Genomic DNA, 13,479 nt, shown 5'->3' on the forward strand with positions numbered 1-13,479 from the left:
CTGACCTGTGCCTTACAGATGGTGGAAATTATCTGAGGAGTCAATAGGTGGGACACTCGCTGCAGAATTCCCAGCCTCTGACCTGCTCTTTTTGGCACACTATTTATATGACTGGACCAATTAATTTTCTGGTCAATGGTGACCCCCATGATGTTAGTGTTGTATTCAGAGAACAGTTAACAGTCAAGCAGATTGTTGTGGGTCTGGAATCAATATAGGCCTGATCAGGAAAGCAGATTTCCTTCGATGAAGGAAATTTGTGAACGAGATGAGTTTCCATGACAATTTGGTAGTTTCCAGTTCAACATTATTGAGATCAGCGATTTATTCCAAATTTCTGTTCAATTAAATGTAAATTCTACAACTGCCCTGATGGGGTTTGAACTCGTTTCTCCAGATACATTAGTTCAGGACTCTTGCTTTCTATTTCTGTAATAGCGGCATGCTACCACTCCAAGGACGCCCAAACGTGGCTATAGCAGTGGATGAGAGGCCGGCAGTGCGATCAAATATTCCAATGGACCGCACGCTGTCTAGATCTTTGAATGGCCACGTTAGCTCGACACAGGACCAGACCGACGAAGAGGTCCTCCGTCATCGCCATTGCCTCCGCACCATGTGGGCAATGAGAATGACAGTGTAGACTGAAATTTGCACAATGATCTGTTTGACGGGGACTGTAGCTTTATGAATTTTAGGTGTGCATGATCGAGGAATATCTGCATTTATGACAAAAAAAATCAAGTCGATTTGACACGTCCCAGACCACCTACCGAAATTTCGATAAAGCAAATAGTATAGAAGTTTGTTTACTTTCGGAAAAGTTAAAGAGCTTCAGCATGATTATAGAGTTAAATCAATTGGGAAAAAGACTTCTATCTCTGACATCACAGATGCATTCAAAGGTCACGGAACGACTTGTCTAAAGACTGCTGCAACCATAGTAGCTGTATTCACACATTTCCAACGTTCATCTCGTATTTGGTTCCAGAAAGCAGAATACGTGTGAAATATGAGTCAGTTGTCTGCAAGCGGGGGCGGTTCCAATCTGATGCATGTTCCAAAAATAATAGTACATTTACACGATGTTTGGTCGCGAGAGAGAGAGAGAGAGAGAGAGAGAGATGCTGCCTCTATATTATTCATTCTTTAACGACCATTAGATATAACATAACATCACTTTTCATAAGGTTGGTTCACGGTCAATGCATGTACAAGTGCGGCTAGCAGCCTACGTTCTATTTTTGGGAAAATGCTGTGGTCTATTATTAAGAAAGAACTAGCAGGATATTTGAAAAAACATAATTCTGTCAAGCAGGGTCAGCATGGCTTTATGAAAGGGAAATCATGTTTGGCAAGTTTGTTGAGAAGTTTGACGATGTAATGACCAGGCTGGATAAGGGGGAACCAGTTGATGCGCATTATTTGGATTTCCAAATGGCACACCATAAGGTGCCACATAAAAGGTTACTGAACAAGATAAAAGTTCAAAGTGTTGGAGGTAATATATTACCTTTGATAGAGGATTTTATAACAAACAGAAAACAAAGAGTCGGGAAAAATGTGTCATTTCCTGTAGGCAAAGCATAACTAGTGGTATGCCACAGGGATCGGTGCTGGGGCCTCTACTCTTTACAATCTATATTAATGATTTGAATGAAGGGATCAAGTGCAATGTAGCCAAGTTTGTTGATGAAACAAAGATGGGTGGGAAAGCAAGTTGTGTGGAGATCACATGAAATCTGCGTAATGATATTTGCAGGCTATGTGAGTGGCAAATATTTTGCGGAAGACCTCCATTCAGTTCGTCAGTATGATCCCAATGTTCCGGTCTCCTGTCACATTTTTTCTCCGTCCTACTCCCACTCTGATTCCTGCCTCCTCTGCCTCATAGACTGTTCAAATGAAGTTCAACCTAAACCAGAGGAACAGCACCTCATCTTTCGTTTAGGCATTTTATCGCCTTCTGGCTCAACATCGATTGCAACAAGTTCAGACGATAACGTCTCCCCGTTTTGATTCCACAGAGCAGATTCCTATTGACTCAACTTTTCTCTCTTTACTTGTCAAATTAGTTTCTTTGGTGGCACTATCATGCCTTTTGCCATTTAATATCTTCTACACTATCACAGAACGTCTATCCTGTTCTTTCCTCCCTTCCCCTTTTCCCTGCCTTTGTATTTGCTTCACATCTGCTATATCGTTAACATTTTCAAGTTCTGATGGATGGCCATCGATCTGAAACGGTAACTCTGCTTCTGTCTCCACAGATGCTGCCGCACTAGCGGAATATTTCCAAAATGTTCTGGTTTTAGTTCAATAAGAATGTCACCTTAGGCCTTACCCATTAAGCTTCACGTGTTAAATGAACAATAAGACCAGGAGTTGTTGCGTACACAACAAGGGACAAACATTGCAGTTAGTCAGGATTGCGAGCAGCTTTACAATTCTATCTTGTTGTTAATGTGTTCCACTTGTTCCTCAACCTTGGAACAGAAATTTGTGACTTCATACTTCGCTCCAACATTTGAACATATGTTCACCCTGCAACCTTGCAAACATTTATTGGTCAATGGGCGTCCATTTCAAACAGATTAATTCGTCATCCGTCTAATTAACTGTTTGATGCATTTCTATACAACGATGGCTGCACTTAAAAAATCATTAGTTTTATAGCTGCACTTATATCGTAACAATAATACAACCATACACCACAGGAGGCCATTCCTCTCGCAGTGTGTGTGCTGGGTCTTTGAAAGAGCTACCGGATTAATCCAATTCCCCTGCTTTTTATCGTTAGACCTGTCTCATGTATTCATTTTCAAGCCCATATCCAATTAAATTTTGAAAGTTACTATTGAATCCGCTTCCAACATCGTTTCACACAGCGCCTCCAAGATCCTAATAACTCGCTGCATAAATAAAATCTCATCTCCCATTTGGTTCATTTCCCAATTACCTGAAATCTGTGTCCTCCAGTTAGCGACGCTCCTGCCGGTGGAAACAATTTCTGCTGATGTACTTTATCAAAACTCGGCATAATTTGAATACTTGTGTCTAATCTTCCCTTAAACTTTTGTGCTTTATGGAGAACAATCCCAGCTAGTCTAGATTGTCTGCTTAAGTGCAGTTCCTCTGTACACTCTCTAGCACCTTAACATTCTTCTGACAGTAATATGTCCAGAATCGGACATAAAAATGGAATGGATTTTTCAGAAGTGATAATGGTGTACAGCATAGACTGCCATAAGCCCTCAGAATTACCCCATACTCTGTGCATGCGCGAAGACCAGCAACTTGCGATCTGTCAATTTTCTCCTTGCAAAATCGTCCGAAAGCCCCGAGCACACACTTTTGCTGGTGCAGAGTTCGGCTTTTTTGCCAACCATAGCCCACCAAATACAACATAAGGACTGTAAGGGGTGGTTTGCAGGGGGTCAGCTTTCCCTTCTGACCTTATGAGCGGTTCCGAATCGCTCCCACACCCTTGGTTCTCGACACTGGAATTATGAAGGGACTGTGACAGACTTGGACAGACGATCGGTTTCAAGGTAGAAAGCAGGTATGGCTTTATTGTTTTTAAAAAGAAATAAATGGCACACCTTTAATTACACACACAGACCAATACACACTGAGGGGTAGAACACATTGAATAAAATGTCAAATTACAGCCTGTGGGGAAGAGAATACAACTTAAACTCTAAATGGGGTTCAGAGGAGAATGCAGATACATTTACACATGTTATCCCAGCCTCCCCCCTCCCAATTCCCCTAACTAACTAAGTTTTAGCTCTGAGGGTTTAGGGGCTATGCTCACCAATCCCTTTAGACAGTTGCTGGTGAATCATGGTTTCGGGGTTAGCTGCACTTGGCCTTCTAGGCGAGCCGTATCCTGGACGGAGGAGAGAACCTCGGACTGCGTAGTCTTCGGTTGGGTGGCGTCCGTTGATGCGGTAAGTTGCGTTTCGGATGTATGGGATAAGTAGCCACTTTCTTTGCTTTTAGTTAGTCCCTTTAGGTAATTTCTCACATGTTGGCCGTTCAGAAGTAGATTGTAGAGTGGAAATAAATGTCGATTCTTCGCTTTTTGCTGAGTTTGTTTTAATCGGTCGTTACGCTGGTGGTGGTAGCCCGGGTTTTTCAACTTGGTTGCTGACAACCTTCCATTTCGTGGGCCTCATGCTCAGTCGGTCCTTGACGATTTCTTGTAAGTTCTTTCACGACTCCATTTCTTCACTCCGGCTGCTTGTGTCTGTCTGTGTTCCTTTCGAATTTGTGTTCTGCTTCATTCTGTTTTCGGCTAGTCTGTGTTCTGCTTCTCTCCTGTGTTCTTCTAATTTCTGGGTTCTGTAAGTCTCCCTTGTAAACCTGGGGGATAGATATATCCCCCAAAAAAGGCTCCGTTATCTCTCATCAAATCTCTTGGGCTCGGTTTAAACGTGTCTGTCCATTGATCTTCAAATGTCTCCTTTGTCAGCAGTAACTCGATTAGGGTGTGAGAATGTGTTATCATTGGTTTTGCATTGTTTTAGGATTGTCCAGTTTTTCTGACCATGATTTCCATTGTGCTTGATTGGGTAATTCGATTATCTCTTAGGGGGTGAATAGCCTGGGGTCCTTAACACGAATTTGATTCAGATGTTGGCCCCATCTCCTCTATTTGGTAACTCTTGTTCGCAGCCAAAACGTAGTAGAATCTTAAAATTGATATGCTCCTTCCCATAGATGTTTAGGGGATATCAAGCTTCTGTAATTTCGGTCCATTTTGAATTCCCTTTCCTATGAGTCCAAACACTGGGGGGTGGGGGGTCTCCATGAATGCATCCCCTTTTAACCCCCGCAAGCTTCGTCTGCCCCTTTAAACTCATTTTAAAGGCCCTGAAATAGATTCTTCTCCTCTGTAGGGGAAATGTACCTGGAATCTTTGCGAGATATTGGTAAATTCTACATTCCCCCCTGTGATACCTTATCACTTATGGTATCATTCTTCGAGGTGAGCAAAGTTCCTGACTCCCAAGAGATAACCTTCCCCGTAAATTAGCTAAACTAATACCCAAAATGCATTACACTTATGCAACATCATCTTGATGCACACTTTTTCCATTTACAAGTAAAAACCTTTTACATTTAAACCCTCCCAGCTTGGAGGGGGTTCAATCACTACAGTTGCATTTCAGCACAGTTACCTTTCATTTCAGTTACATTATATTCACCAGCATATAAGCAACGTACAACCACATTACAGAAGGAAAAAACCTAAATTAAAATTAAACAACATCAATTGGTCTCCTGAGGTTTGTCCATCACCAGGCAATGCCTGGATCCTGCCCTTGAGAACTGCTCTCAGGCTGGCTGACACACAAGACAAACTCAAAATAATGAGCTAAACATTACTGCAACATTACCATCAATTCTATACTAAACGTTAAATTGTAAAATGGTGCAGTCAGCTGCCTGAAACTAAAATTAGAGCTATGTACAACCGCCACCCGTCTCTGGGTGGCCTGGTTAGTCCCTGTCAGGCTCTTGCTTTGTGCGGCCTTATAGCCGCCTGGGTGCTAGGGTTTCCCCGCAGCCGGTGAGCTGGAGACCCTTGTCCCTGGGACAGCTCGTAGCTACTACTCGTGGAGGCGGCTGGCTGGTGTTCCCTACTCTGAGCGGCCTCTCAAATTCTGACCTTCGGCCTTTCCTGTCGGGCTGCCCTTCTCCTATGGTAGAATCGCTGAGCTCAGATGCCGGTGACAACGGGATCTTTGACCGTGGTTTACAGAGGGTCGTTCTCAGGGCTTGGATTATTGGGGTTGCGTCCGAATCCCAAATGATGGGTGGGATATCCCCTCCAATTCACCGTCCCTATAGGCACGGTTTATGAGCCTGCCACATTCCCTGTGGGCCCTCCACCGTCGGGGGTGGCCAACGGATGGTCCCTGTCCTGAGGACGGTTCACCCCTCCTGGCTGCCCTCTGTGCTTGGCTGACCCTGGGTTGTACAGCTTGCACTGGTTGAAGTGGGACCACTTAGTACGGCGGGGCAGCTTTATGGCATAGAACATCGGGCTTGCCTTGTCCACAATGCTGTATGGCCCCATATATAATGCTTCAAAAACCCCGACCCGAGCATAGTTCCTCACCATGACCTGGTCCCCTATCTCCCATTCGTGGTGTTTGCTGGGTTCTCGCAGCAATCGGTTACTCTGATGCTGTCTGCCCATGTTACTAGCAGCCTGCCAGTGAATTTGTTTGAGATGTTCAAACAGGTTCCTGACAAACCGGTCCCGGTTCACCTCTCTGACCTGACCTTCTGTGAGCACCGGGGCTAGGACATGGGTGGGGGTCCACATGATCAGGCCAGTCATGAGCTCGTATGGGGAATACCCCGTGCTCTTTGACTGGCATGGCTCGGATCCCCATTAGGACCAACGGTAAGACCTCCACCCACTTTTGGGGTGAGTCTCCCGTTTCCTTCCGCAGCCTTGCTTTAATGGTGCGGTTTGAACGCTCCACAATACCCGATGACTGTGGATTGTGGGCAACGTGCCATTTTCCCTCAATGTCGAGCACCTTAAGGGTTGCCTGCATTACCTGCCCGGTGAAATGGCTCTCCTGGTCCGACACCACATACTGTGGGAGTCCCCACCGGGAGAACACTTCCCTCACTAGAATCTTAGCTGTCCCTAGTGTGGTGGCTGTTCGGCAGGGGAAGGCTTCAACCCATTTTGAGAACCCGTCCACCAGGACTAGGCGGTATTTGTAGCCTCCCTTGGCAGTGGGTGGGTAGGGGCCCGATGTAGTCAATTTGGATTGACTGCCATGGTCCCTCTACACTCCTGACGTGTCCTAGGGACACCTTCTTTTTGTGGGGGTCAGGGTTGTTCGCAGCACACACCAGGCAGTTCGCTCGGTACTCGCGGACCTTCTCCCTGATTCCCGCCCACCATCCAGCCTGTTCCACCCATTGCCAGGTGGTCTCAGGCCCGGGGTGTCCCACTCCTGGACCCTCATGGGCCAGTGTTAGGAATTCCCTCTGGTGCTGCTGCGGCACGACCCATTGTCCCTCTTTAAACAGCATATCTTCCTTAACGGTAATGGCTGCTGTGCCGTATGGACCTTCTACTCTCTCTCCTCCAGCTAGCGCGTTCAAGACAGCTTTAGGACTGGGACCTGTGCCTGAACTGTTTTTAAGTCCGGGGCCAAGGCTATCCCTGTACTCTCTGCTGCCCTGTTCATATTCTTGACCGCTGCTATGCGGCCGGTGTCATAGGGGTCCCAGAACATTCGCGTGCGGGCACCTTCTTTGGCCAGTTTGTCAGCCTGTTGGTTTCCCTCTGCACGGGGTTCGGTTTTTGAATGGGCCTTCAGCTTATGTATGTACACCTTTCCTTCTTCCCCCACCGCTGTCATGATTTTCTCCAGCAGTGGCTTGATTGCCAGGGGTCTCCCATCAGCGGACGTGTATCCGCGACAGGACCAGATAGCCAGGTACTCCGTACATGAATTGCAGGTGAACATACTGTCCGAGCAAATCGTGTACGGGGTAGGGAATTCCTCAGGGTGGGTCACCACTGACATTACAGCGGACAGTTCAGCATGCTGGGCACTCATGGTGCTGGGGAGCTTGATTGCCAGGGCAATACCTGCCCTTGGGTCATAGACTCCGCACCCAGAGAGTCGTTCGCCAGCAGGTACCGTGCTGGACCCATCCACGTAGATGGCCCGGCCTGTAGGATGTAACCCCACCGGAAGGCCAATGTTTACATCCCATACCCCTTCTATGGAGCACCTGTGGGCTTTCCCTGGGTAGATTAGGTTGGCTGCGGGGGCCTTCTACTCTGAGGTCCATCTGGGAGAGGAGCAAGGTCCAGCGAGCAATACGGGCACTGCTCACCGTCCTGTCCTTAATCCTCCCATCTAGGAGCATCTGAGTAGGTGTGTGGTGGGTTAGGAGTGTTCGAGGAGTCCCTCCTGTGAAGATCAAGGATCTTTTCACTGCCCAATTTGTGGGTAGGAGAGGTCTCCCACAGTTGGAGTACCCCTTCTCCACATCTGTAAGGATCCTGGAGGAGTAAACCACCGGCCTCAACTGGCCGTGCCGCTCTTGAAGCTGCACTGAGCTCAAACTGTCCCCACGGGCTGCCACCTCCAGGAAAAACTCCTTTCCTACATCTATCGCTCCTAAGGTTGGCGCGGTCTGCAAGTCCTTCTTCAGCTGATTAAATGCTGGCTCGCAACCCTCATCCCAGTCCCACTCTACACTCTTGTGTAGGATACTGAGCAGAGGGGCTGCGGTGGCTGCATAATCCTCAATTAAGTCTCTGCAGTCCCCGGTGAGCCCTAGAAAGGATCTTACCCCGGTCACTGTGTTGGGGGCTGGTAACTCCTGTATTGCCTCCCTTCTAGCCTTGACTATGGCCCTTTCCCCAGCGTGCACAGTCAGCGCCAGGAATTTGACTTCCTTCTGGCCGATCTGTGTCTTCTTGGGGTTTACTTTAAACCCTTCTTCTTTTAGCAGCTCCAGCAGCTCAGCCAGCAGTGGGCCATGTTCCTCCCCCTGATCGGTGAACAGAAGCAGGTCATCCACATACTGCACCAACTGCTGGGGTCTGCTAAAGCCCTTTAAACAGTTCCCCATGCATTGGTGAAAAATGCTGGGACTATTGTGGAAGCCTTGGGGAAGACATTGTTGGCCCTTAAAAGTAAAGGCGAACTTGTACTGGTCCTCCCGTTTTTAAGGAATGGACCAGAACCCATTTGAAATGTCCAGCACTGTGAAAGTGGTCGCATGTGCTGGAATACTCCCGATGAGATCTGCTACGGCTGCGACAGTGGGTGCACAGGCAGGGATATTCTTATTTAGTACTCGATAGTCCACGGTGGCCCTCCATGAGTTGTCCGGTTTCTTAACCGGCCACAGTGGAGAGTTCGCATGGGTAGCTATTGGTCTTAACACCTCTTGCTCTACCAGTGATCCCAGCATCGTTGTCAGGTCTGCCGCTGCCTCCCTGGGGAAGTTATATTGCTTTTGTGGTCGGGTCATGGGGTCCCCTACTATACTAACTTCCACCCCCGTTACCATAACACAGTCATGTTTGTGGGTGGCAAATGCTGCAAGGTGTGCCCGTTCATATGCCTGGTACTCCACTGGGGTGTTACTGACCAGTAACTCCAAGTCGTAACCCTCCTTTGGCTTCACGGTGCACAATGTTCCCTTGGCCCCCTTTTCTGGGATCACCGCCACCTCACCTTCCCTGTCAGTCACTATGGCTCCCCATAGACAATGGTTCCTGAGATCCACTATGATCTGGTGGCTAATGATAAAATCAGCACCCAGGATCCGTTTTCCCTTCTGCTCCCATTTCCTCAGGACACACTTCTATTTGATTTTGAGTGTCCCTAACTGAATGGTGAGCAGGATGGAAAACGAATCAGTTTGCTCATTGCCTGTGAACCCCACTAGACTGTAAGGGACCCGGTTCAATAGAGGTGAGGTAGCTGGATTATCTGCATGTACAAAGGTGCTGGAAGCACCAGTATCTAGCAGGTAGGTCCCTTTCATTTTCTCCACCTCCATCGTAACGCACGGTCTCTTCCAGGCATCGTACTCTAGGGAACACAGGTACACAGGCTGCGCTGGCTCTAGTTATGCATCTGGGTGGGTTGGAGCAGAGGGTTTTACCGTACCGGCTACTGCACAAGTTTCAATAGCTGCTGCTCCCTGTCCATTTATGAGTGTCTGTCGGGCGGCTACGAGTGTCTCATATGAGTCGGGTGTTCCTGCCCCGGCCTTACGGGCTGGGGCTGAAGTGGCCTTTCCCTTAGTCTCTCTCCATGGGTTCCTACAATCCTTCCTCCAGTGCCCACTTTTCCAACACCCAAAACACTCGCCCCCTTTGTGGGGAGTGTTCCCACCTTCCTGATGCCACTCGCTCTTGCCTTTGCTGGGTTTAATCTCATGGACCCTCCCTTTAGAGGAGGGCTCCTCTGTCCCTCTACCGTTCCGGTAAGCCAGTGTCAACTGTCTGACCACTGGCTCCTCGGAGGTTCTGGGATCTCTTGGATCGAACCAGACCTCGGCTTTTGCCTTTACTCCAGGTAAGCTGTTTGCCACCAGGCTTCAGAGCCAGTGAGCCAGCTCGTTAGGTTTCAGGTGGGCCCGGTCAAGAACCGCACTACAGGCCCTTTCGTAGACTGGCCACAACCTGTCGGCGAAAGCCTGTGGAGTCTCCCCATAGAGCTGCACTTTTTTCTCCACTCGGGAGAAAGGACTCCCGTCGTTAATACCCATGGCCTCTAGGACCTCCTCCTTAACTGTAGCGTACATGTTTTGCCACTCTCTGCTGTCTGCAGAGAGGGAATGGCACAGTTTGGTGTCGAGTGAGAAGAGCAACAGCTTAGCCTGCTCCGAATCATCGCATCCGTTAATATCCCCTGTGTGTTCCACTTCCAGGAAGTATACCGATGGATCCCCTGTTGGGTGAGCTTACTTAGGTGGCCTATCATAGCCCTCAGTTTTTGGGTGTCGTGGGGGACTGCGAAGTTGCTTTCTAGGAGTCCTGCTGTCCCATTGACATCAGGTGGGCCAAATTTCTGCTGCCGGACCGGGTGCATTGGTCCTCGTTCCGGCCCTTCTTTTATTGGCTCGCCCTCTTCCCCCTGCTGCCAAGCCGAGTTAGTTCGCAATACTTGCCTGCCCTGCACTCGGGCTGACACCTCTGCTGCCCGGGGCCATTCCTGGGAGCTACAGGCAGTGACTGAGGTGTTTCCCCTTGCCCAATCAGGTGTTCCTGGGCTAAACCCAGATTATCAGGCACACCATGCCTTTAGCCCGGGACAGAGCAAGGTTCAGGATTTGGATCTGCTGCTGGCAGGGGCCGTGGTCTCCAGCCTCAAATTCCCTGGTACTGGCTACCTTACAGGCTACCTGAATGTCTCTCAACCTCTCCCTGTACTCTTTAACTTGCTTGGCGAGGCGGGAATTCTCTTCCCGCAATGCCAGTTCGGTATTCTTGGCTTCAATAATCTGACACTGTAAAAGGTCCAATTGGGTTTTGTGCCTTTCTTTAGTGAGCTCTCTACTTTCCTTTAACTGTCCCACCTCTGTCTACAGCCTTTCCCCGACTGTGGCCCTTGCGATGGACCTCTCTTCTGCCTGTCTCAATACTCCCTTTAATTTCTCATTGTCCTCATCTAGAAAACGTATCTGTCGCTGAAGGCAAATTAGCCAAATTGACTTCTCTATCGACTTTTTATGGTCCTTGCTCTTGGTCCATTGAGCTGCAGCATCTTCCGGACGCTGAGCATACAATAGATCGAGTACCCACTACTTAACCACATTTACCCTCTTAAACACATACAAGGAAATCACCTCTTCCATTTTGCTTCGTTTCCTGAAACCAGTCTCTCTCTTATCACGTCCCTTGTATCAGTGTCCCATCTGGGTCGCCATGTGTAAGGGGTGGTATGCAGGGGGTCAGCTTTCCCTTCTGACCTTATCTGAGCGGTTCCGAATCGCTCCCACACCCCTTGGTTCTAGACACTGGAATTATGAAGAGACTGTGACAGACTTGGACAGACAATCGGTGTCAAGGTAGAAAGCAGGTATGGCTTTATTGTGTTTAAAAAGAAGTAAAAGGCACACCTTTAATTACACACGCAGACCAATACACACTGAGGGTTAAAACACATTGAATAAAATGTCGAATTACAGCCTGTGGGCAAAAGAATACAGCTTAAACTCTAAATGGGGTAAAGAGGCGAATGCAGGTACATTTACACAAGTTATCCCATTCTTCCCACTCCCAATTCCCCTAACTAGCTAAGTTATAGCTCTGAGGGTTCAGGGGCTATACTCACCAATCCCTTTAGACAGTTGCCGGTGAATCATGGTTTCGGGGTTCTCTGCACTTGGCCTTCTAGACAAGCCGTACCCTGGACGGAGGAGAGGAATTCGGACTGCGTAGTCTTCGGTTGGGGTGCGTCCGTTGAAGTGGTAAGTTGCGTTTCGGATGTATGGGATAAGTACCCACTTTCGTTGGTTTTAGTTAGTCCCTTTAGGTAATTTCTCACCCGTTGGCCGTTCAGAAGTAGATTGAAGAGTGGAAATAAATGTCGATTCTTCGGTTTTTGCTGAGTTGGTTTTGGTTGGTCGTTTCGCTGGTGGTGGTAGCCCGGGTTGGTTGCTGACAACCTTCCATTTCGTGGGCCTCGTGCTCAGTCGGTCCTTGACGATTTCTTGTAAGTTCCTTAACGACTCCATTTTTTCACTCCGGCTGCTTGTGTCTGTCTGTGTTCCTTTCAAGTCTGTGTTCTGCTTCGTTCTGTGTTCTGCTTGTCTGTGTTCTGCTTCTCTCCTGTGTTCTTCTAGTTTCTGTGTTCTGCTAGTCTCTCCTTGTAAAACTGGGGGATAGATATATCCCAACAAAAGGCTCCATTAACTCCCATCAAATCTCTTGGGCTCGGTTTAAACTGTTCTGTCCATCAAATGTCTCCTTTGTCAGCAGTAACTCGATTAGGGTGTGAGAATGTGCTATCACTGGTTTTGCATTGTTTTAGGATTGTCCAGTTTTTCTGACCATGATTTCCATTGTGCTTGATTGGGTAATTCGATTATCTCTTAGGGGGTGAATAGCCTGGGGTCCTTAACACGAATTTGATTCAGACGTTGGCTCCACCTCCTGTATTTGGTAACTCTTTTTCGCAGCGAAAATGTTGTAGAATGTGAAAATTGATATGCTCCTTCCCATAGATGTTTAGGGGATCTCAAGCTTCTGTAATTTAGGTCCATTTTGAATTCCCTTTCCTATGAGTCCAAACACTGGGGGGGAAGGGGGGGATCTCCATTATCCCCCGCACGCTTCGTCTGGCCCTTTAAACTCATTTTAAAGGCCCAGAAAGGGATTCTTCTCCTCTGCAGGGGAAAGGTACCTGGAATCTTTGCGAGATATTGGTAAATTCAACAGGACATAAGAAATAGGAACAGGCGTAGGCCATACGGCACCTCGAGCCTGCTCCATCATTCAATAAGATCGTGGCTGATCTGATCATGGACTCAATCCAATTCCCCGCCCGCTCCCCATAACCTCGTATCCCCTTATTGTTTAAGAAACTGTCTATTTCTGTATCAAATGTATTCAATGTCACATTATCCACAGCTCTGTGAGGCATCAAAATCAACAAATTTACAACCATCTGGGAGAAGATATTTCACCTCATCTCTGTTTTAAATGGGTAGCCCTTTATTCTATGATCATGACCTCGAGTTCTCCTCTCTCCCCATCAGTGGAAACATCCTCCCTGCATCCACTTGGTCAAGCCCCCTCATAATCTTATATATTTCGAAAAGATCACCTCTCTTTCTTCTGAATTCCAATGAGTAGCGGCCCAACCTACGCAAGCTTTCCTCATAATTCAATCCCCTCATCCCTGGAATCAACCCAGCGAACCTTCTCTGCTCTGGCTCCAAAGCAAGTAAATCTTTTCTTAA

The sequence above is a fragment of the Pristiophorus japonicus genome, chromosome 31, assembly GCF_044704955.1.
Source record: "Pristiophorus japonicus isolate sPriJap1 chromosome 31, sPriJap1.hap1, whole genome shotgun sequence".
NCBI lineage: Eukaryota > Metazoa > Chordata > Chondrichthyes > Pristiophoridae > Pristiophorus > Pristiophorus japonicus.